The 24,451-nt window shown below is 38.4% G+C and overlaps 1 protein-coding gene and 1 pseudogene across 6 annotated transcripts in view; both read left to right on the top strand.

The window, feature by feature from the left end:
- The window catches only part of KDM4C (lysine demethylase 4C), a 363,396-nt gene continuing 338,945 nt past the window's right edge, over window positions 1-24,451 (top strand). For 2 of the 6 annotated variants that reach the window (XM_039880004.1, XM_039880090.1), the window contains exons 1-4: window positions 1,202-1,383; window positions 8,235-8,374; window positions 15,131-15,222; window positions 17,219-17,309. The gene's annotated coding sequence lies outside the window, so the exon portion shown is untranslated. Of the gene's footprint in view, window positions 221-1,201; window positions 1,384-8,234; window positions 8,375-15,130; window positions 15,223-17,218; window positions 17,310-24,451 lie in introns of those variants that run through there. The other 4 variants (XM_039879403.1, XM_039879513.1, XM_039879490.1 and 1 more) reach the window with 4 other exon arrangements.
- LOC120592369 (uncharacterized) lies at window positions 7,892-8,010 on the top strand (annotated as a pseudogene).

The following is a 24,451-nucleotide window of genomic DNA, read 5'->3' as shown; positions in this document are numbered from 1 at the left end:
GCCACGTGGATTTGTCAGGTCCAGCCCAACCGGAGGCTCGTCCCACAGCCCTCTTTAGTTCCATTCCTCCCTTCTCCTCGTGGCTTTTCCTCACCGTGCGAGAACTTGGACTTCCCAGGACTCGGGGCGGAAAATTATGAGAAGGTGGAGCTTGCTTAGGTGAAGTGTAAAGGATGGAGTTGGAGGGAGGAATATTACTGGAACCCTCTACGCCATAGAGGTACAGGTGGCTCCGAGTGTCCAGGGTCGCAGCGGTTGACAGTCAAGTGATACACTCTTCTGTACCTTTTGTGGCCTCTGTAAACTCATGTGACGCACGGAGACCGCTGACTCCCAGGGGGAATGTTTTTTGTAACTGACAGCCGTCTGTCATTGCCTGTACAATAGTCCACTAATCTTTTAGCTGGGGTCCTGACATGTCCACCCAGAAAATCGCTATTCGGGTGGGTGGGGTGGAGGCCTAAGGAAGAACCTTGGGACAGTCTGAGGACACTTCTTCCACAGTGGATATTGGAGGCATCAGCAGCTAGGGAAGGCGGGGGCCAGTAGAGCAGTTTCCACCCGTGTCCTCCATTCCTGTTGCAACTGTCCGTGTGGTGGAGTGAGCTGCCAGCTCACCTTTACCCTTCCTGCTATATAAGACTTTTTCTGCAGTGATTCCTGGCACGTGCTACCCACCACCATCATTGGTTCAGTTTGGTCCACTCTCTCTGCTATGAGAGCTTCCCAGGCCTAAACCCTTCCTCCACTTCCTTTTCTACTAGGCACTCTTCAGGCTGATAAGACACAGTGCAGGTCTTAAAGTCAGGTGGTGAAGGTGAAATCATAATTAAATTTGGAATATTTCAAGTGGATTAAAAAATATTTCAGCAATGCAGATAATTGTGAGTGATGGTGCTGTTGGTAAGATATGTCTTGATATCCTATACAACAAACAACAAACAAATTAATGTCTGAAATATGTTTAGTGGTTTCTGACAACTGTGCAGCCAGTTATTGGTGAGAACCATATACTCTTGGACTTTTTGATCCTGCAGAACAAGAAAAATTTGATAAAACAAGCCCTCAGTTATATACAGATATAGTCTATTTTTTAGTGGTCTTCTGCCCTCATTTGAAAATGTGAAAGAAAAGTGGGTACCTGAGATAATTCACCATTGTTTGATGACTACTTGTTTGTTGAAACCAAAATTGATCTCAGAAACTTGTCAAGGACACAGTGAAACCTCTCACCCCACAGACTGCTGAAATGCTGGTCTGTGACCGGAAGGTTGTCCAATATGTGGAGCATTCTGCATTCACACGGAAAAATGTAAAGAAAGTACGTAGTTGACAAAGCACTATTGGCTGTCCTGGAGCCTCTAGAACTGAAGAAGAGCGCAGGTGAGTACTGCTTCAAACATACCTCCAGAGCACTTTCTGCACTATTGGTGGTGTCATCAGACTAAAAGCAATGTTTAAATCAAATTAAAAATTAAAATTCATTTTTGCTGTTCAGTGGGGGCACTGTTCCATGCCATTTCCCTGATGTCCTAATACCTTGTTACTCTGTCAGCCTTTCTTGACAAATTTGGCATCCAACCTGGAGCTGGTAAGGTTAGGAAGTCTTTTTGGAAGAAGGACAGCCACATGAACCAGGTTAAAGGCTATGATAAGAATCCTTGGTATCTGGTAGTGCCTGCTTTTACCTAAGCGGTGGACAAGAGGAAGTAGGCTTCTCCTACTGTCATACCTGTTAATTGTGTGGGTTGAGTTAAGTGATATGAGAAGACTCCCTGGGATCTGATTGTGTATGTTTCTTGTTAGTGAATATTTGGAGGCTTATAGAGGTAGGATTGAAGCCAGCTTCCTGAATTGTGCCCTTAGTTGTTCGTTTGTGGAAAATGAACAGACAGCCACTTAAATCTGAAAGTAAGTGCAAACCTCTGCTTACTGTTGTGGAGCTGCTCCTGCCATACCCCCTGATCTCTCCCTCCCTCTTACCCTGACCTCTACTGCTTTCAGAAAAGAAGCTTTTCTTCTGCTACAGCTGACTTCCTCTGCCCTGCCCTGAACACCCTGAGGAGATGACATGGTCTCTGGGCAGCTATTGTAACTCTTGAAGTGCCTGTGTTAAACTCCTTGGTCTGTGTTTCTTTAAAAGGTGTCTGAATTCAGCTTATAGAGTTTGAGCCAAACTTACAGTAAAGAGAGAATAGCTAGTGAGTGAGAGCTTTGAACCAGTTAAATGTACCATTGTGAAAAATGTATAATTTAAATGGTATATTACTTTCTTGTAATATGAATGCTTATAAAGTGTTAGAGCAAAATTTTTTGATGTCCATTTTTGCTGTGTAAATAATGTCTGTTGGTTGACAAAAGTTGTGATGTTATCAGATGCTTTCTAGCAGGTATGACTAATAAACTCTGACAAAATTCAGAGTCTTCCTGCCAAGTAAAGTTGAAGACTTTATGGATGAATTTACCACACTGAAGCCTTCCAGCTGTCAAAGAAAAAATGATGCCTCTTACCAACTAAAGGACTGTGTTCCTTACAAAGCTACCATGTCCTGACAGACTTGTAACTCCTGCAAAAAGTTGACCTGCTTATCTACAGTAAAAGAGGTCATACCATTGTGGCCCTTGAAACTTATCTGTATTATATGTTATTTGGTGAGCAGTTCACATACCCAAGCAGTTGTAACTGATACCTCTGAATATATTGTGAGAACTCATGTGTATGTGTAATATACTTCTCTTGATTGTAAGGAATGTTGGAATGTTCCCAGTGGGATGAATACATAACTAGGAGCCCACTTGGATCTTTCATCTCAGTTATGTGATACCAGTAGAACAGTAGAGGAAGCCAAGTGAAGGGAGGAGAAAGGATGAGGAGATCACTATACTGATTAAAGAGCTAGTAGAAAGAAGATACGTAAGGAAACTATCCAAACTGCCCTCCTATTTGGAGCAGTTAGTTCTAATGAGACTTTTAAGCTATAAGTGTCAGTGATTGACATTTATGTAGACTGGAGCCTGTGGCACTAGGCAGTGGTGCCAACTAGGATTTTGGACACAGTGTTTGCCTGACATTACTGCCTGGTATACTCCATATGAGGGGTAATTATTGGCTTGTTATTGAATGCTGGACACTGATAGGCTAACTAACTAACAGCACATGATGTTATACTCTGACATGCCCATTCTGGAATGAGTCAAAAATGAAAACACTAGCAAAGTGGATATTTCCCAGCAAGCATGCATTATCAAATGGAAATGGTATATTCAGGAAAGAAGTAACCTAGATGTATTACTTTCTTAATGTTGCTGTAAAAAATCAGCACAAACTTAGTGGCTTGAAACAACAAAAATTTATTGTCTTATAGTTCTGAAATCCAGAAGTCCAAAATGGGTTCAATAGACTGAAATCAAGGTTTTGGTAGGGCTGCACTACTTCCAGAGGCTCTAAGGGAGAATCAGTTTCCTTGCCTTTCCAGTTTCTGGAGGAGCTCCTTGTTCCTTGGTTTGTGACTACTTCCCCACATCATTCCGATCTCTTGCTTCCATCATTACATCTCCTTCTATAGCCAAATCTCCCTCTGGTCTCTTTCTTATAATGACACTTGTGATTGTGTTAAGAGCCCACATGAATAATCCAGGGTAATCTCTCCACTTCAAGATCCTTAACTTAATCACATCTTCAAAGTCCCTCTTACCACATAAAGTAACATTCACATGTTACAGGGATTAGAACCTAGAAATAGCTGAGGACTATTTATTCAATCTACCAAACTGGGCTTTAATGGAATCTCATAGCTATATAGTCACCACTAAGCTGTGGCTATTTCAGATGAAGAGTCTATGCCATTACTGTAGGCTTCTTGGGGGCCTGGGTACACTGAGGTTACTGAGGATTCCTGAACCTGGTTCATGGATGTACCAGCTAAATTAAAGGCCAGTAGGGTTGTATAGGAAAGAATTAACATAGCAGGTCTGAGCTTGCTTATCCTTAGAAAGTTCTCTTTACGAGGCTGGCCTTTGGCTGGTGGGAACTGCGATTTGGGAACAGTTCCCACCATTCACAGAATTGACAAGAGTGGCTTATTGTACCTAAACTGTTTGCACAGCCAGTGTAGTTTATGCTGAATACCTGCTTTTCTTTTGGGAGTCTGGAATTTTGGTATGTGTTAGGCACAGGGTACCTACATGGCCAGTCCCCTGTAAAAACCTTGGGCACTGAGTCTCTAATGAGCTTCCTTGGTAGACAACTTTTCCCATGTGTTGTCACAACTTGTGTCCTGTATGACTCTATTGGGAGAGGAGTTTTGGAAGCTTTTGTCTGATTTCTTCCAGACTTCGCCCCATGTGACTTTTTTGTCTGTTTTATATTTTTTCAGTGTAATAAATCTTGGTTGTGAGTACAACTATATGCTGAATGTTGTCACCCTAGTGAACCATCAAACTTAGGGGCAGGTGGTGGTCTTAAGTTGGTCTCAGAAGTGTTATCTGCCAACTGAACACTCAGTTAGTGTCAGAGTGGGATTTGCTAGCCTAACTGTGACTCACTGAAATATGGCAAAAGCATTGCTTGGGAAAAGTAAGGATGAAAGAGTAAGGGATGACAAAATTTTAGTGCTTGGCTGGCTATGGAGTCATCTCCGGTATGAAACAAGCAGTCTTTTATGAGAGGTAGAAGTTACCTATGGAATTTGAAAATGATAGCTCCAACTCCCAGAGAGTTGGCTTCCTGCATCTTCTGGCTGTTTTTGGCGGTACCAGCTAAGGTGAGGGGGGAAAGTGCAGCCTTGTGATGCCTTTTTGTATTGTTCTCTCCTCCAGTGAAAATAGAAAGGCCCCAAAATCCCCAGAGGTAAGCTTGGAGGGGGCCAAAAATATTAGAAGTTTGTATTGCTCTTTCCTCCAAGTGGAGGGAAAGAATGTTAGATCACTTCCCAGGACTGGAGCAAAGCAAACCAGAGAGAAAAAGGAGGGGGAGAAAACCACTCCAACCATTCTTCAGCCTAGTTGCTATCACTGCTACAGTAGCCCTACCTCCACCCCACCCCACCCCACCCCCACCTACATTCCAGCTGAGCATCCTCCTTGGTAGCTATACCGTTAACCTTGTAAGTGTTAAATTTATTGGTAAAGGGTCAAGTGGATTTCCATTTAAAAGGCAGAGAAAGGGCAATGGCTTTGAGTTTTTTGACTATTCCTTTTGGATGTAGGATAAAAATTAATGTAAAATGTTATATGCTTATAACTTCATAAATGCTGACGGGATCATCCCAATCATGGAAAGCTGCAAAGAAAAAGTTTTAGTGAGACATACAAATAATTAGTTTTTGCCACTGGTAAGTGGGTTGAAACTTAAATTTTTTGAGTGTAAAAACAAAATAAATCTCTGTAACTTATGACATTTGTTATCCTTTTTGCCTTTTGGAACCTCTGGAAAAAGGAAACAGCATGAAAAAAGAGGTATTCTCCAGATGGAAATACACTTTTAGAGTTTTACAAAACACACTTTAGGTGCTAATGAGCTTTTGTAAAATCAGATGTCTGACCCATAAAGGCTAATGATTTGCCAGCCTGATGTGCATATATTTGAGTGGATCTATTTGAAGTTTAAGACTGACAAGATAAAAAGGATTTTAAAAAGCCTTGCTTGTCAGTTGGACTTGGAACATGGCGGTCTGGCCTTGCAGCATCTAGGCTTTGCTGCTGCTGAAGAAAAGCCACTGGCTTTTTTGGAATCCTGATCTTTAATTGCTAGACCTGACGTTAAGCTGATACTTTCTGTTATGGGCTATTTCACCCTTAACATTAGCTGTGCTAAACTAAAATCTCAAAAAACAAAACTCAGACTCTAGGACAATTGCAGAATTAGGACATCTTTCTGTGGGCCAAGTTGTGAAAACATCATGGGTGCTGGCTAGACCATCTGAGTCACCAACAAATGCCCACAGAACAGAAAAGGACTAATTTCTGATGGGACCGTCTGAAATTGAGCTTCTGATTGTCAGTATATTTCTGATACAGAGACTGACAGTAGTCCTAACTTATGATTCCTGCAAAATTTGCAAGTTGGGGAAAGGCACATCATAGGGAGTGTGACCCCTCCAAAGGGGTGCTGACAGTTCAGACTCTGGGCCCTATCTCAGGGCTGACTCCCTATTGTTGACTTGTGTCTAGTTTTCCAGTTTAGTTACAGTTTGCAACAGTGATCTGATGGCCTGACTCTTCCTCCATCTTTTTCCTGGTATACACACCTTAGTAAGGCAGTCTGATTATTAAACACAGCAGTCCTCAGACAGGGATTGATCTTTTCTAGGCTGCTCTCTGGATAAATGATCAGGACAAAAGGGATGGGAGGTTATGTAAATCCATTAAAATTTATTTTAAAATTTCAGATTTCATTCTGACCAATTCTGAATATGATTTATCTTTCTAATTAAATTATACAAAAAATTTTTTCAGTGAAAATGCTTTTATGCCTCTTGCATACAACCCTTTTAGACAAAAGGTCTAGATGATAGTAGGGGATGATTGAAAAAATGTTAACTTATGATTGCTGAGTGGGACACAACTGATTTTGTAATGATGGAAAAAAACAAAACCCTACCACCTGAGAATAGGGGAGGGGAAAGGGCATTAATAATCTTTGATTTCAGAACTATTCTTAGAAGCCTTGCCCTCTGCCTAAAGGAAAGCTCACTGTGTGCCCGTTCAACCTGTGAGCTCTTTGAATTCAAACTGGTTGCTGAGCTAGACTCAAACCTAACCAGCATTGACCCTGAGATGGCAGGGGGTGACCCCAACACTAGCACTTTGCTGCAGAACACCTACAGATGTCTCCATACTTGTGAAACTGTTGAACTGATGTTATAGACAAAACTCTTTGAAACTGTCTCAGGTGGTCCCTCTGAAGCCAAGACCTGAACTGCATGATTTGGACTGAGAACCTAGGGTGGGAGGCCCCAGAGCAGAAGGCCACACTGGGGGCCCTGTCAACCTGTACTGCCTGCCCAATGTATGTCCTGCCCATTGTAAGCCCTTTGTTTCTATGGGTACCATGTGTAACCTTTGAGATCGCATTTCTCATCTGTATGCCCTGACTATGTGCCTCAGTCCTAGAAGACTTTCTGGTTAGCTTCAACTTAACTGTTGTCTTGGATCAGGTAAACAAAACAAAAAAACAAACAAAATATTAATACAGAAACTTAAGAATAAAGCTACCCAGCTTTCTTAAATCTGTATAGTTAATAGAATTTGTTTTAACTGACCAAGTAAAGGACCCCTAAAGGGCATAGCTGAGATCAATACTGCAGAATGTTGTCAGCCTGCTGCATGAGGTCCTACTGATAATATTTTTGCTGTAAAGATGCCCTGGCCAAGGTCCAAGAGCCTGCTTATCCTTAGAAAGTTCTGCCTACAAGACTGGCCTTTGGCTGGATTCTGGGAACTGTAATTTGGGGAGCATTCCTACAATTCACAGAACTGTTAAGAGTAGCTCATTATACCTAAACTGCACAACCGATGTTGTTTATTCCAAATACCTGCTTTCCTCCTGGAAGTCTGAAATTTTGGTATGTGTTAGGCAGAGGCTATCTACATGACCAGTCCCCTGTAAAAACCTTGGGCACTGAGTCTCTAATGAGCTTCCCTGGTAGACATTTTACATGGTTTCTCTAGACTTTGCTCTATGTGCCTTTTCCCTTTGCTCACTTTGTTTTGTATCCTTTTGATGTAATTTTAGCTATGAGTGCAACTATATGCCAAATGTTGTTCGTCCTAGTAAATCACAGGATCTTGGGGGTGGTCTTGGGAAGCTACTGGGATGCTGCAGCTGTGCAACTCTAAAAAAATTGTTTAAAAATATAAACAGAAAAAAATTGTTTAAAAATATAAATGCGTGTACGGCCATGCTACCTTGAACATGCCCGATCCTATCTGATCTCAGAAGTTAAGCAGGGTCGGGCCTGGCTAGTATTTAGATGGAAGACCACCTAGGAAGACCAGGTGCTGTAAGCGTAAAAAATAAGGGATTGTAAGCTGACAAGGTCCTTACGATCTCTGAGGTCAACCAAGGGTTGCCTGGCCTAAAAAGAAATTTAAAAAATTAAAAATAAATAAAAATGTAAATGGATAACTGCTCGTTGGGCATAGTTATGATTTGTGGTGCTTGCTCTAAAAATGCCACCCTAAATGTACCTTGTTCCATTTTCATTGACTTGTGGCATTGGGCCATGGGCTAGCGGTATCATCTGGTGCCTGGCAGAAGATTACACAAGACCAGTGCTCTCTGTTTATGACCCATGTGGATGCCTATGGAAAAGGACTCTTGGTGGATAAACATCAATGGAATCTTCAAGCTAATTTGACCTGAACTTCCCAGGTAAGGACCGTAGCCACCTGGGTACACTACTACAGGGCATAGCAATTGATCTATAAGTCAGGACTGGGCCTAAAAATAACTCTAGTGATTTCATCACTTAAGACCAAGAGTGCTAACTACATAGACAAGTAGCAAGTGAACTCGGGGGCACTTAGTCGAGGGCACTCTACCTGCTTGTCTTGGCAGATAGGTTATGTAAATGGGCAACTGGGGTTTGTAAGCAGCAATGAAGAGCCTGGGGATGAGAGACTCTAATATTGTGTTTCTATTGCTGCTTAGCCAAGCTTGCTAGATTTTGGTAATTATGGATAATGATGATAATGATCATGGATGTGAAATGACAACTCTAAAGTGCTCCTAGTGTTGCCCATATATCAGAAGATGGGAAGTGTTCTAGGGTGGTACAGGCATGCAAGGAACGAACATTCCACAGCCACCTAGGAATGTTACATTTCTTTAAAAAATACCAATCGAATTTTCATGGGGCTTGCATTAAATCTGTATAATGCTTTAGGTAATAAGGTCATTTTAACTATGTTGATTCTTCCAATCCAAGAACATGGAATATCTTTCCATTTCTTTGTATCTTCTTTGATTTCTTTTAATAGGGTCTTGTAGTTTTCATTATATAGGTCCTTCACATGTTTCATTAGATTTAGTCCTAGATATTTTATTCTTTTTGTTGCAATTGCAAAAGGAATTATTTTTTCCACTTCTTTTTTTGACACTTCGTTATGATTTTGCACATTGATTTTGAACATTGGATTTTGAACATTGGATTTTCAAATGTTCAATGGATTTTGAACATTGATTTTGTATCCAGAAATTTTACTGTATTTGCTTATTATTCTTGTGGAGTCGTTAGGGTTTTCTATATAGAGAATCATGTCATCCACAGATAGTAACAGTTTGACTTCTTTGTTTCCTATTTAGATGCCTTTTATATCTTTCTCTTACCTGACTGCACTTGTTAGGACCTCCAATGTTATATTGAATAACAGTGGTGATAGTGGACAGCCTTGCCTTGTTCCTGATCTTGGAAGGTTTTTAGTTTTTCACCATTAAGTATAATGTTGGCTGAGGGCTTGTCATATATGGCCTTTATTATATTAAGGTATTTTTCTTCTATACCAATTTTGTTAAGTGTCTTGATCATAAATGGGTGCTGTATCTTGTTGAAGTCTTTTTGTGCATCTATTGATATGATCATGTGATTCTTATTTTTTAATTTATTTATCTGGTATATCATAATAGATTTGTGTATGTTGAACCATCCCTGTGCCTCTGGGATGAAGCCCACTTGATCATAGTGTATAATCTTTCTAATATGTTGCTGTGTTCAGTTCGCTGGTATCTTACTTAGGATTTTTGCATCTGTATTTATGAGAGATATTGGTCTGTACTTTTCTTTTTTGTGTTATCTTTACCAAGTTTTGGTATCAGAGTAATATTGACCTCATAAAATGAGTTGGGAAGTATTGCCTCCTCTTCAATTTTTGGGAAGAGTTTGAGGAGAATAGGTATTAAATTGTCTTTGAATGTTTGGTAGAATTCACTGGTGAACCCATCTGGTCCTGGACTTTACTTTTTGGTAGGTGTTTAATGATTGTTTTGGTTTCCATACTGCTGATCAATATTTATATTTTCCAGTTCTTCTTGATTCACTCTAGGAAAATTGTATTTTTCAAAGTACTGGTCCATTTCTTCTTGGTTATTTAATTTGGTGTTATATACTTTTTCATAGTATTCTTGTATGATCTTTTGTATTTCTGTAATGTCAGTTGTAATTTCCCCTCTTTCATCTCTGATTTTGTTTATTTGTGTCCTTTCTCTTTTTTCTTTAGTGAATCTAGCCAGGGGTTTATTGATTTTATTAACCTTTTCAAAGAACCAGCTCTTTGTTGCATTTATTTTTTCTATTGTTTTGTTTGTTTGTTTGTTTTCAATTGCATTTATTTCTGCTCTAATTTTGATTATTTCTTTCCTTCTGCTGACTTTAGGCTTCATTTGTTCTTCCTTTTCTAGTTTTTAAAGATGAAGTGTTAGGTTGTTTATTTGGGCTCGTTCTTGTTTTTGGAGGTAGGCCTGTAATGATGTGAACTTTCCTCTTATGACCGCTTTTGCCGTGTCTCAAAAGTTTTGATATGTTGTACTATCATTATCATTCGTTTCTATGTATCTCTTGATCTTTTTATTTCTTCTCTGACTCGGTTATTCTTCAGTAGTATGTTGTTTAATCTCCACGTTTTTGTGGTTCTTCCTGCTTTCTTTTTGCAGTAGATCTCTAGTTTCAAGCATTATGATCAGAGAATATGGTTGGTATGATTTCAGCCCTCTTATATTTGTTGAGGCTGTCTCTGTGTCCTAGTATGTGGTCAATCCTTGAGCATGTTCCATGTGCACTAGAGAAGAATGTATAAGCAGCTCTTTTGGGATGAAAGGCTCTGTAAATGTCAATTATGTCCAGTTGGTCTAATGTATCATTTGAGGATGTTATTTCCTTATTGATTTTCTGTTTGGATGATCTGTCCATATCCAACAGCAGGGTATTTAGGTTCCCTACTATGATATGTTTTGGTCTGTTTCTCCCTTCAGTTCTGTTAGTAATTGCTTTACATATTTTGGGGCTCCTTAATTGGGAGCATAGATATTAATAAATGTTATGTCTTCTTGGTGCATGATTCCCTTTATCATTATGAAGTGTCTCTCAGTATCTTTCTTTACATTTTTTATTTTGAAGTCTATTTCATTTGATATTAGTACCGTTACTCTTGCTTTTCTATGAATGCCATTTGCTTGAAATATCATTTTTTACCCTTTCACTTTGAGTCTGCATTTGTCTTTGGAACGAAGATGTGTCTCCTGGAGGCAGCATATGGTCGGGTTTTGTTTTTTGATCCATTCTACTACTCTGTGCCTTTTTATTGATGAGTTCAGTCCATTTACATTTAGGGTGATTATTGAAATATGAGGTCTTCTTACAGCCATTTTATCTTTTGCTTTCTGGTAGCTCGGTGTTTCCATTGCTTCCTTGTCCATGTATTTCTGTTTTCTTTATTTTGGTTGGCTTTTGTAGGTTTTCCCTCTGGTCTTTCTTGTTTTATGTTATACACTTTGGTTCTGAATCTTTTTGTGTGGTTACCATTACGGATATGTAAAGGATAGTTATATATATATACAGTCATTCATTTTCTTCTGCGTGTGCCTTATCTCTATTCCCCTTTGAGAATTTGAATCTTTGAATCTTCCCCTTTTCAGTCATTGTTATCTCAATTTATCCCTATGTACGCTGAACATTCATTACAATCTTGTTATAGTAAATCTCTTCTTATTTTTAAGCTTATAATGCCCCATTCCTAGTAAGGGTTGCACTCCTCTGCTTCTATCAGCCTACTAGTCACTTTACTCCTAATTATGTAATGTTTTTAGTCATTTTGTATTAGGTAAGCTGATCCCTTTCAGTATTTACTGTAGTGCAGGCCTCATAGTGGAGAACTCCCTCAGTTTTTGTATGTCTGGAAAGGTCTTTATTTCTCCCTTATATCTAAGGAGAGCTTAGCCGGATACATTATTCTTAGTTAGTAGTTCCTTTCATTTAATAGTTTGAATATTTGATTCCACTCCTTTCTGGCTTGTAAGGTTTGTGCTGAGAAGTCTGATGATAATCTAATGGGTTTTCTTTTATAGGTTACCGTCTTCTTTCCCTGGCTGCCCTGAGAATTCTATCTTTGTCATTGATTTTTGATCATTTTAATACAATGTGTCTTGGCGAAGGCCTTTTTGGGTTGAGATAATTGGGTGTTCTATTGACTTCTTGAATTCCAAGCTCTAGCTCATTCCTTAGATTTGTGAAATTCTCATCAGCTATTTATCTGAAAATGTTTTCTAGTCCCTGCTCCTTTTCCTCCCCTTCGAGAATGCCTATTATTCTTATGTTTCCTCTCCTGATGGTATCAGCTAGTTCTTGTATATCTCTTTCATTATTTTTCATTTTTCTTTTTCTCTCTTCTCCTGATTTATTTCTAGATTTCTGTCTTCGATATCACTGATCCTTTTCTCCATTTGGTCAACTCTATTTCCCAAGCCTGCTATTTCAGTTTTCAGTTCTTGCAGTGTGTTTGTTCTTTATCTCCAGAAGGTCTATTCGGTCCTTTTTGGGGGTTTCATTTTCCTTGCTAAAGAACTCATTCTGCTCATCTAGTTGTTTTTTCAGTTCCTGAAATTGTTGATATGACTCATTTCAGATCTCACTGAGTTTTTCCAGAAGTACCATCCTGAATTCTCTGTCATTTAAGTCATATATTTCTATGTCGGTAAGCTTATTTTCTAGAGATTTTTCTCTTTCTTTCTGAGATGCCTTGTCACCTTGGTTATTCATAGTGTTTAATGGACTGTTTCTCTGACTGGGCATTATGGAAGTGTATTCTGATTGTTTTTCCAGAAAGAAGATTTATTATATAATGGTCCCTAGCCTGTTGCAAAGAAGGTGTTTTTCTTTTGGTTTCCAGTAGGTGGCATCTAAGCCTCTTGGATCTCTGCTTTATATACAGTCTTAATAATGTCTTTTTCTTTTCTTCTAGATGTTTAATCATGCTCGCTACCCTCAATCTCAGTTCCTGTTTGGTGTTAGCGACAGTTTTGGTAGCATTTGTTCAGATTCCCCTGAGGCTCCATGGCATTCTGTCTCGGAGGGTATAGAGGGAGGGGCGCTATGGGTTGGGGAATGGGGGCTGTGGCTCAGCCTTCGTTTTGCAGCCACGGCTGGTAAAAATCAACTGTCGTTTCTCTGTTGTCCTTGTTTCTCTGCCTCCTGCCCTGATGATTGGGCTTTGCCACTGGCTGCGTGGATCTCGCAGTACTCCCAGTCAGGGCTGTTCAGGGAACTCACCACACCTCCCCCTCCTCTTACAGGGAGCTCCAGCAGCTGAGAAAGTCAGCTTCTTTGTTTCTCCCAGTCCACTGCCCGGCTGTGGTAGCTCTTATGAGCAGATCCCATGCTCAGACGTGCTGGTGTGCAGTTTGGGTGTTTTTTGTTGAGTTTTAGATGTTCAGCTTATTGTTGTTTCAAGGGGAGAGATCCAGGAACATCTCTCACTCTGCCATGTTTCTGGCGTCGCTCCTGTTTTCCTGGAGTACAACTGGGTTTGATAGAGGCTCAGCTCTCCAAAGTTATGTATCATTTGAGGTTCATTCAGGATACAGAAACCACACTCTCTGTTCCAAGTTTTTTCTCCTCAAAATGCATTCCTTTCAAAAAATAATAAATCTGTTGAAGTCTGAATAATAAATACATTAATAAAATGTAGGTGCCAGTGACTCAGAAGCGAGAGCACAAAATTTGAAAGTGTCAGGAAACTGCAGACTGGATTAAGTCCTGACTACTGAAGAATGGCCGTAGGGATGTGGAACTTCTGGCCAATTTAATGCAGACTGTCATCCCCAACTTGATCACTGGCCAATGGGGAATCTTAATCTAAGAACTCTCAGAGACCTCCCAGTAGCTGTTGACTCCAGGAGTTAACAGCCTCCACTGGAGACAACAGAATAAGATCAACTTTGTGAACCTGATCTGATTTCCTTTAGCCTCATTCTATTCCCAGAGTATAGCAACTGCTCTTAATTTAAATGTATCTGCATTGCCTAGGATAAATTGAAAGTATTTGTAGAAGTAGGATATCAAATGTTTCTAAAACGAGCTCTTGATTGAAGATATAAAAGGTTAGGAGCTAGAGTTGTAGGCATAATGCTTAGTGCAGGTGTCCTTGCATGTATCCATACAGGCCACATAGACAAGACTTAACCTCAGCTGATCTAAGACTGGGTAAAATGCCCGCAAATCCTCTGAGAGAAAGGAAAGCTTGTGAGGAACTACTACAAGGCAACTTCTCACCCTCCTCTTTATCTTCCCTGGAAGCTGTTATGAGACAATTTCTCATTGCCTCCTGGATTCTAGTGAGATGTAAGGGTTTCTGCCTCGAAACTCTTCTTCCTCACACTTTGGAGTATAACTGTATGATATAAAACTGCTTAGCGTGAAATACTCAAACAGCTTAGTATGAAATTGGCCCCTCAGAATCAGAGCTTTCCATTTCCTGTGTTGCATTGTTATCTGACTTTTTTTTGTTTTGAGACACAGGGAGCTGGCACCTTTGCTGATCTTGCCATTGCTGTCTATGTATGTAAGAAACTGTCTGATGTAAAAAGGGTTCCTGGTTTTTTTGCCAACTGCATCTCTCGGCCTTGCCTGATAGCAAAGACAAATGCTCTGCACCCACCCAAGGCCCATAAGTATGGCCTCCTTCCTTCTCCCAACTCAGTTTAAATACTAGTTAAATTTGAGTAAATTATGTCAGAAAAGTGATCAAAACTAGATTTTTATTTTTATTGTTACATACATTTTTGTGTTTGAAAGTAAGACATGCTCATGATAACTTTGTAACAGACTAATTCTAGTTTCAAATTGTTGAAGCTCACTGGTTCCTGTCTAGAGAGTAATCTAAGATATCTTATTGTTGATTTTTCTTTTTTGATGGGGTCTCTGGGATTTTTGTTGTTTTTTAATCTCGATTTTTCATTCGTTAACCAGTGAACAGCCTTTGAGGGGAGGAGGGCAAATGGATCCCACATTCCACTTCCCAGATCTAGTTTAGAAAACGTAGTCCCTCCCTGATGCTCTTAGGGAAGAGTACTGCAAGTGCCTCATTTAATGACATATGCTCCTTTTTGAAAGTTGCCTTTTTCTTCCACGCTTGATAGGTCCAGCGTTTGATGGAACTCATGAAAGTGCATGGAACCCAATTTGCCCCTCTTCTCTAGAATGCAATGCATATGTGATTGCGACTTTTAAGGTAATTTGTTTGCCAGTTCTTTCTTTCTTTGAAGTTAATGTCTAACTCTTTGTATATATCATAAAGCAAAATATTTCACCTTTTGAGATACACCAAATGAAGTGAGTTCATAATTTAAAAAGTTTTTCCTTGTCAAAAAAAAGTAGATATAGCAACCATTGTATATTTCCTATATATATGAACATTCATGTGTACATTTGTATGTATAGGTATATTAATTAAAATTCTGGAAGAACACACAGAAAATACTAATGGTGGTGAGGCAGTTGATTGGTGAGGTTGGGTACATGTAACAAGAGTTCCACCATATCTCTTCCTCCAACTTCTATGTCTGTGTTGATGCTGTGCCTGGATGTCTATTTTCCTGCCACTTTACCACTCTGCTCTACTACAAAAAATTACAAAGGAATAATTTGACAAGGAATTTGACGGAGGCCCAGGTAAGACATAATTATGAGGCGGGGCCTCCATTTGACTCATGTTGGCAGTTAAGACCTAGGGCAGGTTTATAGTAATGGCTTAAAAGCTATATATTGAAATGATAGGCATTAGTGCCAGTAGCCTGAGGAATTGGTATGTTCATCTCTGTGAGTTCAGTGGTTATATTGTAATGCAAAACCAGAGAGAAACCCAGAACAGAGGCTCAGCAGAAGCAGGACACCAAGGTCAAATGGAGAAATCCTTCAGTTGTATTGACAAATGTTTGGTCCCTGTGCAGATTTAAATGATGTTTTTCTTTCCTCTTTTTAAAATTAAATTAAATTTTTATTTTAAAATTATAGTTGACATACAATATTATATTAGTTTCAGGTGTACAGCATAGTGATTAGACATTTATACATCTTATGAAGTAATCACTAGGATAAGGCTAGTAACCATCTGTCATTATATGTAGCTATTACTATAGTATTGACTATATTTCCTATGCCATATATGTGATTTTCCTCTCTTTCTAAAGGCATTTTTAGGTCTGAGAACTTAAGATAAGCCCACAGGAAGCCCCATTCCAGTCAGCCTGAGTTCCACCATATCTCTTCCTCCAACTTCTATGTCTGTGTTGATGCTGTGCCTGGATGTCTATTTTCCTGCCTTCTAGTCTATTACAATTCTCCTAGCCTACATTAAACATACATAAAATATTTCTTAAAAATACAATAATTCATTTTCAAAAATAAAAACAGTAACAAATGCTATCTCTTCCACATGTAATCTTTAGAGTTAAACAGACCTGGGTTCAATCCCAGATTTTGTTGCTTCCTACCTGGAAACTTGTCCAGGTTACTTATCCTCCCCAAGACTAAGTTACCTCCTCTGAAATATGGGCATTGTAATAAACAGCAAACAGGGTTGTAGTGATATTAATTTAAATCATACATCTAGTTCAATACTTGTCATACAGTTAGTCCCCAATATATGTTACTTTCTTCCCTTTTCACTACTCATCTCAGAATGAGATGATCCTCTCCTTTATGTCTGATGAAACTTTACTTCATAGGCATGTCTCACTTTCTATCTGTACTAAGGTATTTCTGCAGCTGTCTTATTTTCCCTATAAGACTATCTTTAAGGAGAGAGGGTTGTTTGAAATTCATGATCCACTCTCTCTCTACTCCCATACAGCCAACTCCCTCACCCCCCATTTACACACGTTCTTTATACAAAGTATGTTCTTATTAAATACTTGTTTAAAACATGATTAAAATAAAAGTAGGAAGCAAAGAAAAAAATGAAGAGATAAAGACTGGAAGCAAAGAAAAAAATGAAGAGATAAAGACTGTTGCATTAAAAAAATTTATTGAAGTCATCAAAATGACTCAGAAAGATTCCCAACTCATATCTGCCTTTCATGTACTCCTCTCCCCCAAATTGTGATGATACAATATAGCATGTAGCTTTTTTTTTTTTTTTTTTAAAGAAAGTAAAAAACACTGCAGAAATGGATATGGCTATTTGAATTTCAGTGGTTGGTATTTATTCACTCCTTTTCTTTCCACAGAAACCGTCATAGGTACTTGGCTGTTCTAATTTGGCTACCTGGCAACAAGGATCTGTAATATCTTAACTACCACCTACAAAGAGGAAATCAGGTAGAAGGTTCCACCCTCTGTATCAACTGGCTAGGCTCCAGTACTGCAAAGAACCCTAATTAATTTGCAACCTAGAAAATCCTGTCTAAAATCTGCCATCTAGTGTGGACTTTGTAAAATTACATACATATTCCTGGAAAGAAATCCCGTGGTTACCACTAGGGCTTTCCTCATGGGCATTAGATTTGAAAATTTTAAATTATCAAACAAAATTATCCAAAGTGCATTATATTTAGTTTCCCATTTGGTTTTAATCAAAGTTAGATATATATAGAAAGAGATAGATCAGGGGTCCCCAAACCCTGGGCCACAGACTGGTACCTGTCCGTGGCCTGTTAGAAACCGGACCGCACAATAGGAGGTAAGTGGCTGGTGAGCCAGCGAAGCTTCATCAGTATTTGCGGCCACTCCCCAGCACTAGCATCGCCGTCTCAGCTCCACTTCAGATCATCAGGCATTAGATTCTCATGGGAGCACAGGTCCCTGGTGCCAAAAAGGTTGGGGACCACTGAATGCTAGCTAGCTAGCTAGGTAGATATAAATATACTGATATGCAAAAGAGAGCTTTTGATCAGCATGGTAAGGTGATATTAGAAACCTTTAAATATATAAAAACTATATCATAATTAATTTATATAATTGGTAATAAAAACAAAGACATTCCCCTTGTTTAACTTATTATTGGTAAATGTCATTCCTGATAGGAGGGGGTGAATAGAAAAGTATCATTTGCTGGGCACAGTCCATGTGCCAAACTTTTTACCTACTTTAATCTCATTTAAACCTCATCTTTCAGTCTTTGAGGTAAAATATTACAACCCCTATTTTACAGATAACAAAATTGAGACCTAAAAGGTGAAGTAATTTGCTTTATATCACAGGTGATTAGTGAAAGCTCCCGGATTTTCACCCATGTCTGTCAACTCCAAAGCTCATGCTCTTTCATCTACTCCATAATTACCTACTGTGCTTTTTAAAATGCTGGAAATAGTGTACAAACCTTCACTATGTGGTGATAATCCCCTTTTTCATTTCTGATATTGGTAATTTGAGTGTTCTTTCTTTTGTTTTCTTTTTCCGTCTTGCTAGAAGTTTATCTGTGTTTATAAAATATTGTGACTTTTTCTTGCTTGCACTCTTTCTCTAGTTCTTCTTGTGTGCTTATTCTGATAATGCCATATTGTGAGCAACCCTATAGAGAGACCCATATGGCAGGGAACTGAGGATGGCCTATGGCAAGCAGCCAGGGAGGAACTGCCCGCAACCGAACAGCCTGGGAATAACTGAATCCTTCCAACAGTGAGTGAACTTGGAAGCAGATCCTTTTTCAGTTAAGCCCTCAGATGAGATCACAGCCCTGGATGACCTTTGACTACCGTCTTGAGAGAGACCCTGAAGCACAGAATCTAGCTAAGTCATGATGAGATTCCTCACCCACAGAAACTGTGAGATAATAAACGTGTGTTGTTTATAATCCACTAATTTGGGGGGTATTTTGTTACACAGTAATAGATAACTAATACATCCACTTTATCCCTGTTAATTTTCTTTGTTCTGAACCCTACTTTTAAATTAACTACTCTAGCTTCCTTTTTATTAGTGTTTACTTTTTTCTCCCACTCTTTAAATTTCAACCTACCTATATCATTATATTTGAAATGAGTTTCTAGTGACAGGATATAGTTATTTTTTTAATCCATTTTGATATATTCTTTAATTAGTATGTTTAAGTATATGATTATTGATATTTAAATTTCAATTCCCTATCATTTTATTATATGTCCTCTGTTTATTTTCTATGTTTTTCATTCTTCATATCCCTTTATTACCATCTTTTGGGAAATGAGAATATTTTTGGTATTCCATTTTAATTTATTGATTGCATTTTTAGCTGTCTCTTTGCACAGTTTTATGTAGTGGTTGGTTGCACCAGAAATTATGATGTACACACTTAACTTTTCACAGTTTGCTTAGAATCAATATTTTATCATTGCAAATGGCCTGCCATTTAGGTCCCTTTACCTTTACTCCTTTATATTATAATTGTTTTTGCATAGTATACCTACACACACTGAAAACTCAATAAGAAATGTTATAATTTTTGCTTTCAACCATCAAACATTTTAAGGAAGTCAAGAGAAAAAAGAATATTCTGTATTATTTACCCAGATATTCACACTTCATGTTATTCTTCCTTCCTTTCTAATGTTCCTTGTTTCTGTCTGATGTTATTTCCCTTATGTTTAAACTTCCTTTCACATTTTGTAGAGCAGGTTTTTTGCAACAAATTCTTAGTTTCCTTTTACCTGAGTGTGTCTTTATTTCATTTCTTTCCTGAAAGATAGTTTCATTAGATATAGAATTCTGAGTTGAACATCTATTACTACATGAAATGACCAATAATGTTAACATTTTTTTTTCTAAATTCAACCCTACATTTTTAATTGTATGAAGCATGAAATTACCATACAAACTTCCATATTATGGAGTATCATGGGGATTTAATTTTTTTCTTATTACCAAAGTAATACGTGTGGAATTCAGAGCTTTTGAAAAATAGAGAAAAGCACACGTTTAAAATGAGACTTAAATCTCTGTAATCCTAACACACAAAAAGGACCCACTGTTAAAATTTTGTTCTTTGTAAATATGTACACCTTTTAAATAAAGCTAGAAATATATTATAGATATTGTTTTGTTACTTTTTCCTTAACATAATGACATATTGGCCAGTGTTTTCTGTGACAATAAATATTATACACTACAGCAAGCTTTTTAATGGCAGCATTGAATCCTATAATTTATTTAGTCAGAATAACATCATGAACATTTAATGTTCTGAAATTTTAGCTATCAAAATAATGGTAGGATAAGGTTTCATACACATAACTGATTCTCACCTCTAATTAAGTCTTTGCAAAAAATGTCTAAAAATAGAATTGCTGGCTTAAAGGCAATGCACATTTTTAAGGATTTTGATTCATATATCAAAATTGCCTTCTAGAAAAGATATTTGGAATGTTGATTGATACATATTATTAGGTAATTTTTCTCTGCTTTTATTTTGAATTCATTTTAAGCATATGGAAAAGTTGCAAGACCAGAACAAAGAACTCCCATAAACTCTTCACTTAGGTTTACCATTTTTGACATATGCTATGTTTGCCTTTTCTCTTCCCCCCACCCCTGCACACATGCATGCATACACACACATTCACACATATACGTATCTATTATTTATACTTTTTGAACTATTTGAGGCTGGCTTGAACACATAATGTTTCCTTTCCCCTGAAACTTTAGTGTGTATTTCCTAAGAAAAAGAATATTCTCTTATATAACTATAATACTGATATCCGATTTAGGAAATTTAACATTGATAAAATACTGTTATCTATAGTCCATATTCCAATTTTAGCTACTCTGCAGTCTATATTCCAATTTAATTGTCCTAATAATGTCCATTATAGTGCCTGTCTATCTATTTATAGATCTATCGGTCCAGGACCACATATTGCATTTAGTTGTCATATCTTTTAGCCTTTTTTAAATTTGAAATGCTTCTCCAGTCTTTTTCAGTCTTTCATGACATTAGCATTTTTGCAGAATACAAGCCAGTGGTTTTATAGAATGTTCCTCAGTTCGAGCTTGTGTGATATCTTTCAATAGTTTAAATGTTAAGTCTAGGAAAAAGAAAAAAATGAAGTCAAAATAGCATCATAGATATGGCTTTTATCAAGAGAAATTCTTGTAGAAAAAAAGTGGTGCTGACAAAGGATTACCCAATATGAAAACAAGAGATCAAGAGGACTAACAATATAGCTGCTAGGTAATTAATTCTCTAATCTTAAGTATAGCTAATGAAATTAGGTCGACAGAAATGGTTTGTCGGCAGTGGAGGCTCTTGGCTTTTCAGTGGCATCACTGAGACACTTTGTGTAGGCAAAGCCATATCTACCTAATATAAAGCTATTACTAGCATCTCAATAATTCAGGGCAAGAGATTGTCAAATATCTATTTACTGAGTTACTGGGTGACAAGGATTACCTAGAGTTTGCATCTTTAGTCTCATGGTTATTTTATTTTGTTATTTGCTTTTGTTAAATAATGGGAAACTACAACAAGGAAAGTACAAGATTTTCTGCTGCCTGTATGGAATCCACAGCTAATCTTTGTTCACTTGACTTGTAGGGGTGGACCTAGTAGGTTAGAGACTCATTAATATGAAATCCTCTCCAACTCTGACCACGTGAAACAGTAGTTTCACCAGACAACATTATGCTACCTGTAGGGGTGGGGTATGGTGGGGAAGCGGCTGACCTCTGCAGTCTCAATAGGGACAGTCTTTGGAAAACCCTACTTATTTACCAACAGAAGAACTCAGGATCTAGTTCCACAAGTGACTTCCTTGGAAAACTAGTAGCACCTTAACTTCTGCCAAGCAAGAGATGAATGGAGAAAGAATCTTTAGCAAAAGATCTGGTAAACATTAAGAGGGACGCAGAAAAATGGAAGTAAAGTGAGGTGTCAGTCTCTTCTGCTATAACTGTTGACAAGGAGAAAATTCTGAGATGTTTTAAATTAAACTACATACGGCAATGTAGTTTGAGAAAATTCTGAGATGTTTTAAATTAAACTACATACGGCAAGAGAGAATGAGACAGAAATGTTTGTTAATGGATGCTGATCAGTTAACAAAAGACTTCTCACATTCCTGTTTTTCCTGTTGGCATTTCGGATTAATTTCCAGGTGGCTATTTCCGCAGATTATTTTAGCTGGGCACCATCTAACTCCAGTCCCTATTGGTTGTTTACTCTTGGGCTTTCTGGACTGCTGCCCCCAGCCAGTCTACAGGAGTGGACTTTTGTTTACGGGGACTATGCACCTATTCTACAGCTGGCCCTGCTTCACCTTCTCCCACCCCTTGTCTATAGCTAATGGAAACTCTTTTAGACTATCTCTTCCTTCCCACTTCCCCCTACTTGATGTAAAAAACACTTGCAAAACTCTTGCAAAACTCGGGGACAATGGAGATATTTTTTCTACCTGGCCATGCTGCTGGTGGTTTGGACTCCATGCCACAAGACAAGTCGTCTTTTTGGCTAGCATTTTCGGTTCAATAAAACCTTACTTAAAAACAAAAACAAACAAAAAAAACTTAAATTGTGGAAATTAAAGATCTTTAGTTTAACATCGTGGGGGAATTAGCTCATAGGAAATTGGTAAGTAGACCTAAGTCAGTAAAATAGTGGAAATATTGTGGGTTCAAGTGGAATTTTTCTCTGAACATTAATGTTTGGGAGCAATTAAAGAAAAAAAAAACACTTACAATGTAGGAAGACCTTAAGAAAATCCTACAGAACTCTCCTTTTGGTGAAAAAGTGGCTGGGTTAGTGGTTGCAAAAACCCCATTACACTTTCCCACAATGTTAAATTATTTTGGGAAGCTGTGTATGCAGACAAAATTTGTGAAGACATTTCTCTAGATGATAATAAAATTTGATGAGGAATGCTATCCCTTAGATAAGATTTAAATTTTTGATGAAATGTGTCTCTAATGCTTTCAAGAACCTACTTTGTCTGCAGAAGAAGCTGATTCCTTAGGGTCTAAGGCTGTCAGATCCACTAACGGTGCCAGCTGCTCTCTCCCAGAAATTTTAACTGTGCAAGCAGCAGAATTGTTAATGTTCTGGATGGAAAACAATTGTTAGTGCTCTGCATAAGTTTTAAATGGTCTACCACAATCCTATTTACCCCAAAAGTCTGCACTTACAGAGAACTTGAGATTTTGTGTTTGGACCATATCATTTGGAGTTATTGCAGAAACGCCCGCAGTAGAAAGGCCATCTCCCTGTTTCTATTTTACTAAAAATGAGCCCCCTGCCCCAGAGTAAGGCTATGTCTATTGTTCTTGAGGTAAAGTTAGGCACACAGACAGACCCCAGGTGCCAGTTTGCTCCAGAGGAAGAGATGGAGAGGAAACAGGAGAGCAGTTGGGACCCTGGGAGGGGGCTGCAGACAGTGGCAGGGCAGTGGAGATGTGGAGTAGGGGGTGGGGGGGTGGGCCCACTCTGGCAGAGCATGGCCGCCTGCCCCCCCCCCCACCCCGGGGCCTGTTCCTTGCTGGCCTTTAGCCTTTGACACTGCATGTGCTCCTCCCCCAACTTGCTGGTCTCCCACACTGCAGTGGCTTAGGGTGGCAGCTCACGTGGTCATGGCCCCACAGAAGGAAAGAATGCCTCAAGGAAGGACTTACTGTTAAAGGATAAGAGTTAAGGAAAATTTAGTCTTTTTAAGGTTCTCAAACTTTTTGGTCTGAGGACCTCCTTAACACTCTTGAAAATTGTCTTTGTGGGTATACCCATCGATATTTATCATATTAGATTTTAAAATACACTAATACAGATGCACACGTTCCATTAGTCTTCAGGCAGTGGAGAAACCAATTCTAACCATAGCCTTGGAAAACTCTACTGTGAAAGAGTGAATGAGAGTAAAACGGGCAAATATAGTCTTAGTGTTTTTATAAAAATAGTTTTATTAACCTTTCCGATTCCTGTAAAAAACTATGAGAACTACTGTTCCAAAAAACTCACAGATTACAAACAGGCCTTCACTTCCTTGAACAATTTAGACTAGAGCTCTGTGGACCAGATCAGGATCTAGGCTGCTGGTGCAATCCAGGTAGTAATCTGTGGCATTTACAAGAAGTGCCTGGGATGTTGTCCTTTTCACTTTTTGCTAGCATTTGCCCTTCAGTCTGGAAAGGATTCCTTTCCAAGAAAGAACAGATTACACAGAGTAACTAAACATCAGTTGCTGAGAAGGATAAATTTCAATTTCAAGGAATAAAAACAAATTCTTGAAATGATGTTGGAATATCTACAGAAATTTTGCAAGCTAAGAACTTGCTTGAAGAGAACAACCAATAAAATAGAAAAGTAACTCTTTGATGAAGGAACTGGCTAAAATCCAAAAAAATTAAAAAGTAATCTAAAGGCAGTGGGAAAAAAATACTGTTTTGGTGTAAAAAGACTAACAGTACATCAGAGGTCTCCAAAAGAGAGGAAAGTATCTCTTGATTATAAAAGTGATGATGCTAAAGTTTTGAATTGTCTTGTGTAGATCAATTCTGAAGCT

This window comes from Pteropus medius, unplaced genomic scaffold, assembly GCF_902729225.1.
Source record: "Pteropus medius unplaced genomic scaffold, Ma_sr-lr_union100, whole genome shotgun sequence".
Taxonomy (NCBI): Eukaryota; Metazoa; Chordata; class Mammalia; order Chiroptera; family Pteropodidae; genus Pteropus; species Pteropus medius.
The sequence above is the reverse complement of the archived record's forward strand: the minus strand, read 5'-3'. Positions and strand labels throughout refer to the sequence as shown.